Genomic DNA, 10,494 nt, shown 5'->3' on the forward strand with positions numbered 1-10,494 from the left:
CTTAAGCGGCATTTATTGAAAAATATTACTGTTCTGCTGTTTTATACTTGGTCAGATAACACTTGGACTACTGTATGCATATCTGGAAACAACACTTAAAAAAGCAACATTGAGACTATAAAACCTGTTCAAAAAAGAGACTAATATTGCTAGAGACAGTTAAAATTAGAGACAGTTTTCAACTCCTTATGAAAATGTTCTCCATTCATCCTTTATTCAATCAATATATTTTAGTTATTCTTGTGCTTTGATCTTGGAAACAGAAGTGAGCAACAAGACAATGCCATTCTCAAGGAGCTTTTATTCTAATGAGGAGGAGACATACTAAATAAACTAAATAAGAAATTCAAACTACGATAAATACTATGAAGAAAATAAAATAGGGTAATAAGACAGTGACTGGTGATTGGTTAGGATGATTTGCAACCAGGGAAATTCTCTCTGAGGCAATGACCCTTAACTTGAGACTTGAATGATGATGAAGGGCCAGCCATGCAAAGATATGAAAAGTGTTTCATGCAGAGGGACTAAAAAGTCCAAAGGCCCTGAGTAAGTAGCTGGAGAGTGATAAGTCAAAGAGAGAGTTATGGGAAATCAGACAAGATAATGAGTTTGAATTTATTCTTAGTGTAATGAGAAGCCATTAGAGGTTTTGAATCAGATATGATCTAATTTACCTTTTGAAAAGATCACCGTCTGCTGGGTAGACAATGAGTATTGGGGGTAAGACTGGATATAGAGAAGAGTTTGGAGCAGTGAATAGTTTAATGAGTTATAAACATGAAACCATTTTTTTTTTCTCCAAATTATTGCTTCCAAATTACCATGATTAAATTTTTCTTTGCCTTCCCTTGACAATGTTTTAAGATTCAATAATTTTGGAAATTTTCTGTCATTAAATGTCTAATTTATTTTTTGAACTTAAAACAGGTCTAAAGAGTAGTCTATTAAAAAAAAAGTCTAGTTCAGTATAAAAATTTATGTCCAAAATTCACTTTTAACTTCAAATCTCCAATATTCAATTTGAAACTATATGGAATAATAGAGACCAGATTTACCCTCCCACCAGAAACAACTAAAAGAACCTGACAAACTTGTGAAACAATGATTTTTAAGAGATTGGACATTAGGCAGAGAGACAGAAAACAGATGTGAAGACCTCTGCAATTGCCCCAGCTTCTTGCCTTGAGAGAGGTTCCAGGCCCTGGCTTCACTAGTGAAATCTGCCAAACATTTAAAGAAAAAAATAATACTAATTCTACACAAACTCCTCCAGCAAATTGGAGAGGAAAAGATACTTCTAAACTTATTATATTGGGTCAGGATTATCCTGATAACAAAACCAGGCAAAGACATTATAAGAAAAGAACCATTTCAGACCAATATCCTTTATGAACATAAATGCAGAAGTTCAAAGTAAAATTTTAGTAAATTGAATCCATCAATTTATAAAAAGTATATTACATCATGAGTAGGTGGGGTTTACCCCAGAAATGCCAGGTTAATTTAACATTTAAAATCATTATAATTCACTGTATTAAACATGAAAATCATGTGGTCATTTCAATAATCAGAGAAAAGCTACTTGAAAAAGTGTAATATCCATTTCTGAAAAGAAAAAAAAACAAAAAAACCCAAAACTCAGCAAACTAGGAATAGGAGGGAACTTCCTGAACTTGATAAAGACCATTCAAGGAAAAGCTAACATCATACTTAAAAACTGAATTCTGAAGATGTGAACTCTTAATAGCTTTATTGAGATGTAATAGATACACAATGAAATGCACACATTTAAACTGTACAATAAATTTGGACATGTATGTACAGTCAGGAATTTGTAACCACCATCAAGACAATGAACATGTATATTCTCCCCAAAAGCCTTAGGCACCCTTATAATCCTTCTCTTCCTCTCTTCTCTCCCTGTCCCTACTTTCCTAGACAGTCACTGATCTGCTTTTTGTCACTGTAGGTTTGTTTTCACTTTCTAGAATTATTTGCATTAAAATAATAATTTTTATTAAATTATGATTTTATTATAATTATTTAAATTAAATAAATATATTATTTAATACAACACAAATTTTAACATAAATATATTAAAATATAATTTAAAAATAATATTTAAAATGTACTCCTATATATTTTTATAATATATATTCAATTTTTTTTTCTTTCAAGATTTTAAGTTCAGGTTAGTTAACATAGTGTAGTATTTGTTTCAGAAGTAGAATTTAGTGATTCACCACTTGCATATAACACCCACTGCTTATTACAAGTGCCCTCCTTAATGCCCATCACGCATTTACTCCATTCCCCCCACCTCCCATCTAGCAACCCTCAGATTGTTCCCTATAGTTAAGAGTCTCTTATGGTTTGTCTCCTTCTCTGTTTTTTGGTCTTATTTTATTTTTCCTTCCCTTCTCCTATGTTCATCTGTTTTGCTTCTTATATACCACATATGTGTGAAATCATATGGTATTTGTCTTTCTCTGACTTATTTCCCTTATCATAATACACTCTAGCTCCATCCAGGTCATTGCAAATGGCAAGATTTCATTCTTTTTGATGACTGAGTAATGTTCTATTGTATATATACATCTTCTTTATCCATTCATCTGTGGATGGACATTTGGGCTCTTTCCATAATTTGGCTATTGTGGATAGTGCTGCCATAAACATTGGGGTGCATGTGACCCTTTGAATCACTATTTTTGTATCTTTTGGATAAATAACTAGTAGTGCAATTGCTGGGTCATAGGGTAGTTCTATTTTTAACTTTCTGAGGAACCTCCATACTGTCTTCCAGAGTGGCTGCACCAGTTTGCATTTCCACCAACAGTGTAAGAGGGTTTCCCTTTCTCTGCATCCTCGCCAACAATTGTTGTTTCCTGACTTGTTAATTTTAGCTATTCTGACTGGTGTGAGGTAGTATCTCACTGTGGTTTTGATTTGTATTTCCCTGATGCTGAGTGATGTTGAACATTTTTTCATGTGTCAGCCATTTGTATGTCTTCTTTGGAGAAATGTCTGTTCATGTTTTTCTGCCCATTTCTTAACTGGATTTTTTATTTTTTGGGTGTTGAATTTGCTAAGTTCTTTATAGATTTTGGATACTAGCCCCCCCCCCTTTTTTTTAAGATTTTATCTATTTGACACAGAGAGAGAGATAGAGAGCACAAGCAGGGGGAGCAGCAGGCAGAGGGAGAGGGAGAAGCAGGCTCTCCACCAAGCAAGGAGCCCGATACAGGGCTCGATCCCAGGACCCCGGGATCGTGACCCGAGCCGAAGGCAGCCGCTTAACCGACTGAGCCACCCAGGCGCCCCAATACTAGCCCTTTTTATTTTTTTATTTTAAAGATTTTATTTATTTATTTGAAACAGAGAGAATGAGAGACAGAGAGCATGACAGGGAGGAGGGTCAGAGGGAGAAGCAGACTCCCTGCTGAGCAGGGAGCCCGATGCGGGACTCGATCCCGGGACTCCAGGATCATGACCTGAGCCGAAGGCAGTCGCTTAACCAACTGAGCCACCCAGGCGCCCAATACTAGCCCTTTTTAAAAAAAATTTTATTATGTTATGTTAATCACCATACATTACATCATTAGTTTTTGATGTAGTGTTCCATGATTCATTGTTTGCGTATAACACCCAGTGCTTCATTCAATACGTGCCCTCTTTATACCCATCACCAGGCTAACTCATCTGCCCACTCCCCTCCCCTCTAGAACCCTCAGTTTGTTTCTCAGAGTCCATAGTGTCTCATGGTTCACCTCCCCCTCCGATTTCTCCCCCTCTTCATTTTTCCCTTCCTACTATCTTCTTCTTCTTCTTCTTCTTTTTTTTTTTAACATATCATGTATTATTTGTTTCAGAGGTACAAGTCTGTGATTCATCAGTCTTACACAATTCACAACACTCACCATAGCACATACCCTCCCCAATGTCTATCACCCAGCCACCCCATCCCTCCCACCCCCCACCACTCCAGCAAACCGCAGTTTGTTTCCTGCGATTAAGAATTCCTCATATCAGTGAGATCATATGATACTTGTCTTTCTCTGATTGACTTATTTCGCTTAGCATAATACCCTCTAGTTCCATCCAGGTCATTGCAAATGGCAAGATTTCATTCCTTTTGATGGCTGCATAATATTCCATTGTGTATATATATATATATATATATATATATATATATATATATATACCACATCTTCTTTATCCATTCATCTGTCGATGGACATCTTGGCTCTTTCCATAGTTTGGCTATTGTGGACATTGCTGCTATAAACATTGGGGTGCACATACCCCTTCGGATCCCTACATTTGTATCTATGGGGTAGATACCCAGTAGTGCAATTGCTGGGTCATATCGTAGCTCTATTTTCAACTTTTTGAAGAACCTCCATACTGTTTTCCAGAGTGGCTGCACCAGCTTGCATTCCCACCAACAGTGTAGGAGGGTTCCCCTTTCTCCACATCCCCGCCAACATCTGTCGTTTCCTGACTTGTTAATTTTAGCCATTCTGACTGGTGTGAAGTGGTATCTCATTGAGGTTTTGATTTGGATTTCCCTGATGCTGAGCGATGTTGAGCACTTTTTCATGTGTCTGTTGGCCATTTGGATGTCTTCTTTGGAAAAACATCTGTTCATGTCTTCTGCCCATTTCTTGATTGGATTCTTTGTTCTTTGGGTGTTGAGTTTGATGAGTTCTTTATAGATTTTGGATACTAGCCCTTTATCTGATATGTCATTTGCAAATATCTTCTCCAATTCTGTAGGCTTCTCTTTAGGGTTTTTAAAAAATATTTAATTAATTAATTAACTAATTAATTTAGAGAGCCCCGTGAGCAGGGGGAGGAGCATGCTCCTCCAGGAGCTCAGCCAGGAGCCTGATGTGGGGCTTGATCCCACAGCCCTGAGATCAGGACTCGAGTGGAAACCAAAGAGATGCCCAACCGAGTCACCCAGGTGCCCTAGCTGCCTTTTAGTTTCGTTGATTGTTTCCTTTGCTGTGCAGAAGCTTTTTATCTTGATGAAGTCCCTATATTCAACTTCTCTCTCTCTCTCTATATATATATTCTGTATATATAATATATAGAATCATACAGTATATACTCTTTTTTAAATTTTTAAAAAAGGTTTATTTATTTATTTGAGAGAGACTGTGTGTGTGAGAGAGAGAGAGAGAGAAGGAGCAGGGGAAGGGCAGAGGGAGAAGCAGACTCCCCACTGAGCAGGGAGCACAATGCGGGGTTTGATCCCAGGACTCCGGGATCATGACCTGAGCTGAAGGCAGGTGCTTAACCAACGGAGCCACCCAGGTGCCCCAGTATATACTCTTTTTAAGATATTTTGTCTGGCTTCTTTCACTCAGAATAATTACTTTGAGATTCATTCATTTTGTTTTGTGTATCAAAAGTGTATACACTTTTATTGCTGAATAACATGCCACAATTTGTTCACTCAATTTGTGTATGGATATTTAGGTTGCTTCCAGTTTTAGGCTATTACGAATAAAGCTAACAGTTCTTCAGAGTGTTGTCTTCCTTCCCCAAGTTAGTAAAACTCTGGTTGTATTCTTTTTCTTTTCCAGCTTTATTGAGAAATAATTGGCATATAACTGTTTAAGGTGTAAAATGTGATGATTTGATACATATATATTGTGAAATGGTTACCACAGGAAGGTTAGTTAACATATACTTCACCTCACATAATTATCATTGTTGTCGTTGTTGCTATGGTAAGAACATTAAAGTTCTCTAACAGCAACTTTTAAGTATACAATACAGTATTATTAACTATAGTCACCTTTGTTGTGCAAAAGCTTTTTATCTCGATGAAGTCCCATAGAGCTACCCAATGACCCAGCAATTGCACTACTAGGTATTTACCCCAAAGATACAAATGTAGTGATCCAAAGAGGCACCTGCACCCCAATGTTTATAGCAGCAGTGTCCCCAAAGCCAAACTATGGAAAGAGCCTAGTCGTCCATCAGTGGATGAATAGATAAAGAAGATGTGGTATATACATACAATGGAATATTACTCAGCCATCAGAAAGGATGAAATCTTACCATTTATATAGAACTGGATGAAACTGGAGGTAAGGTATTATGCTGATCGAAGTAAGTCAATCAGAGAAAGACAATTATATAGTTTCACTCATATGAGGACTATAAGAAACAGCACAGAGGAGCATAGGGGAAGGTAGGGAAAAATGGAATGGGAAGAAATCAGAGAGGGAGACAAACCATGAGAAACTTTTTTTTTTTTTTAAAGGTTTTATTTATTTGATAGAGATAGTGAGAGAGGGAACACAAGCATGGGGGAAATGGAGAGGGAGAAGCAGGCTCCCCGCCGAGCAGGGAGCCCAATGCATGGCTCGATCCCAGGACCCTGGGATCATGACCTGAGCCGAAGGCAGACACCCAACGACCGAGCCACCCAGGCGCCCCTGAGAAACTCTTAACCATGGAAAAGAAACTGAGGGTTGCTGGAGGGGAGATAGGTGGGGGGATGGGGTAATTGGGTGATGGGCATTAAGGAGGGCACGTGATGTGATGAGCAGTGGGTGTTATATGCAGCTGATGAATTACTGAACTCTACAACTGAAACTAATAATGTTCTATATGTTGGCTAGTTGAATTTAAATTAAAAACAAAAACTAAAAGGCAACATGCGGAATGGGAGAAGATATTTGCAAATGACATATCAGATAAATGGCTAGTATCCAAGATCTATAAATAACTGGAAGCTTGTACCCTTTGGTCAACATCTTCCCATTTCTTCCACCCCTCAGCCCCTGGAAACCACTAATTCTACTCTCTGTTTCTATGAGTTCAATGTTTTTAAATTCCACATTTAAGTGAAATCAGTTCAGTGTTTTTGTCTAACTTATTTCACTTAGCACAATGCCCTTAAGGTCCATCTGTGTTGTCATAAATGACAGGATTTCCCTCTTTTTTATGGCTGAAAAATATTCCATCATATATATCACATTTTCTTTATTCATTCCTGTGTTTATGGACACTTGGTTTGTTTCCATGTCTTGGCTAGTGTGAATAATGCTGCAATGAACTTGGTGTGCAGATATGTTTTTGAGATAGTGGTTTAATTTCCTTTGGTATTCTTTTGGATATTACCCAGAAGTGGGATTGCTGGATCATATTGTAGTTCTATTTTTAATTTTTTGAAGAGCATTCATACTGTTTTCCATAGTGGCTGTACCAATTAACATGCCCTCCTACAGCGCACAAGGGCTCCCTTTACTCCACATCCTCACCAGCATTTGTTATCTCTTGTTTTTTTGGTAATAGCCATTCTAACAGGTGTGAGGTAATATCTTATTGTGGTTTTGATTTGCATTTCTCTGGTGATTAGTGATGTTGAGCACCTTTCATATACATGTTAACCATTTGGATGTTTTCTTTGGAGAAATGCCTGTTCAAGTCCTCTGCCTATTTTTAAATTGGATTGTTTGGGTTTTTTGCTATGTAGTTGTATGAGTTCCTTGTATCTTCTATATGTTAATTTCTTATCAGATATATGGTTTGCAAATATTTTCTCCCATTCTGTAAATTGCATTTTAATTTTGTTCATTATTTCTTTCGTTGTGCAGAAGATTTTAGTTTGATGTAGTTCTAATTGTTGATTTTTGCTTTTGTTGTTTATGCTTTTGGTGTCATATCCAAAAACTCATTGCCAAGGCCAAGTCAAGGAGCTTTTTCCACTATGTTTTTGTCTAGGAATTTTATGGTTTCAGGTCTTATGTTTATGTCCTTAATCCATTTCAAGTTAATTTTTGTGAATGGTGGAAGATAGGGGTCCAGCTTCATTCTTTTGCATGTGAATATTCAGTTTTTTCAAGGCCATTTAATGAAAAGACTTTCCTTTTGCCTTTGAATATTCTTGTCTCCCTTGTCAAATAATAGTTAACTCTATGTGTGTGAATTTATTTCTCGGCTCTAGATTCTGTTCCATTGGTCTATGTATGTGTTCTTGTTTGTTTATTTGTTTTTTATTTTATATGTGTCTGTTTTTATGCCAGTACCATACTGTTTTGGTTACTATCGCTTTTTAAAGACATTTTCATTCATACCTTATAAGGGGTCATATACCATGAGCACATATCGGTTTCTATGTTCTACATGCCCACAACCCAAGGGGAAATGTCCAGTCTCCCATGAATGCTTTCCTCAAAGTAGACAGCTCCAGGTTGGGTTTGCATTTTCTGCAACTCAACAGGGAGTGACCAACATAATGGTGATGGTTCTGATGATAATAATCACTACTAATGAAGTGCTTACCATATGCCAAGATCTTTTCTAACTTCTCTATATGTTATAATACATACTAAGCTCCACAACAATCCTAAGAAATATGTATTGTTATTATCCCCATTTTACAGATAGAGGTTAAATGAGCGTTCAAGGTTTGCCCATTTCACCCAGCTAGTAAATGATGGATTGGGAAATAAACTCAAGCAATCAGACTCAGAATCCTTTCTCTTAACTATTATGCTCTTTTGCTTCTCAATTTTCCTTTTTTGCAGGGTCCCTGATTTCTTTGAATGATTTTCTTGAATCTCTCCCTCAATTGACTTTGGGGAGAAAAAAGCACCCTGTCCTTCCCTCTCCCAAGAATAAAGGGGGAAAGTCTCTTACCACAAACACTACTATTTCCACAAAGCCAAGCACTCTTCCCTCCAAAGTCCTCTAAAGACTAGAGGAGAGAGCTCAGGAATGGGGGTGGTGGTTGATGGCCATAAGTTGAGTTCTGTTCTTCCTTCTGGTAAGCCTTGGAGGAAGTGTCTGACTCTCTGTAGAATTTGGGGTACTTAGCCATTCTTGGTTGTTAGCTGTGAGCCCTAGTAGCCAATTCTGGGGCAAAGGAAAAATAACTTTATGACTCAGGCTATTGTAGTAGTCTAGGCTAGAGGATAGAGACGTGGACCAGGTTGGCAGTGAAAATGGAGAGAATCAGATAAATTTGAGATATAGTCTTGAAATAAAACCAACAGGATATGGTGGTAAACTGAATATGGGGGAGAAGAAAACAAAGAAATCAAAGAAGAGGATTTGGCTTGAACAACCAGGTGGATTTACTGAGATAAGGAAGACTAGAGACAGTAAAAGATCAGATTGGAAGTGTGAGGGTAGCTTGATTGTCAAGATTACTGTTTTGCCTGGTTAAGTTTTGGATACCTGTTAGACAAGTAGAGATATCAAACAGAAAGTTGGATGTAGGAGTTTGGAGCTCAACAGGCAAGGTAAAGTCTAGAATTATGCCTTTGAAAGTCACGTTAAAGTTAATTAAGGAGAGGATGAGAGAAAAGAGAAAGCTGAGGATCAAACCTCAAGATTCACAGGAAAATTCAGCAAGAGACTTAGAAGGAGTCACCAGTGAGATAGGATCAAAACAAGAAGAGCGTCTTCTATGTCCCACGAGAATAAAGTCTTTGTCATGATTTGAATATCCCAAGTATATAATAAGCTGTGTCCAGAGGAAGTGATGCATTGACCTATTTCAGATGGTTTTTAAGCAAATGCTGAACTCAGACTGCTGTATAGGAAATTGAAACAAAACTTGAATGGGAGTAAAGAAGGTGAGACTAAATTATCTTAGGATCTCTTTCATTCAGATGAGTCTATCACTGAACCTTTTACTATAAGAATCTTATATATGAATGTCAAAAAATAAATCATTTTTGGTGAAGAATTTAGAACAATGTGGCTAAGCTCCCAGTAACTTAACTAACTTGCATGGAAACTATTCTACTATTCACATTTTACATTTTTTGGTGGGAAGAACATAACTAAAACTGGAGATGAAATGGTTTAAATTAAACCAGGACCTGTTACTTATTTATTTTAAAAAGATTTTTGGGGCGCCTGGGTGGCTCAGTCGTTAAGCGTCTGCCTTCGGCTCAGGTCATGATCCCAGGACTCCAGGATCGTGACCTGAGCCGAAGGCAGTCGCTTAACCAACTGAGCCACCCAGGTGCCCCAGGACCTCTTATTTATATATAATTGTTTAGTGCTAAAACAGATTATGGAACAATTCACCTATAGCACAGAATTGTAAAAATAAATAGAAGCTTCAACTAAATTGTTTTCAATGTAACCCTATTTATTTTTTTAAAATTACCTTTATTAACCTCTTGCTCTTCTAGAAATAGATAATACTGCTAGTTATCACCCTCCCCCCAATGCTTCTAGTCTATGAATTTTCAGATTTTATTGTACATTAGACTCAACTGGAAGGCTTTCTAAAAATACATATTCCAAGGTCACATCTCCAGAAATTCTGATTGGGTGTAGCCAGGAAATTCATATTTTGACTAGTACTCCAGATGGTACTAGGGAAGATAATCCCTGGACCACACTGAGCAATACACTGGTCCTGATCCTATATTGCAGGTATAGTAACTCTCTTCTGGTGGCAAAGGTGCCACTTGGGTCTCCAGCCCTTATTTTTATTGAGTAATTTCT

The sequence above is a fragment of the Neomonachus schauinslandi genome, chromosome 2, assembly GCF_002201575.2.
Source record: "Neomonachus schauinslandi chromosome 2, ASM220157v2, whole genome shotgun sequence".
NCBI lineage: Eukaryota > Metazoa > Chordata > Mammalia > Carnivora > Phocidae > Neomonachus > Neomonachus schauinslandi.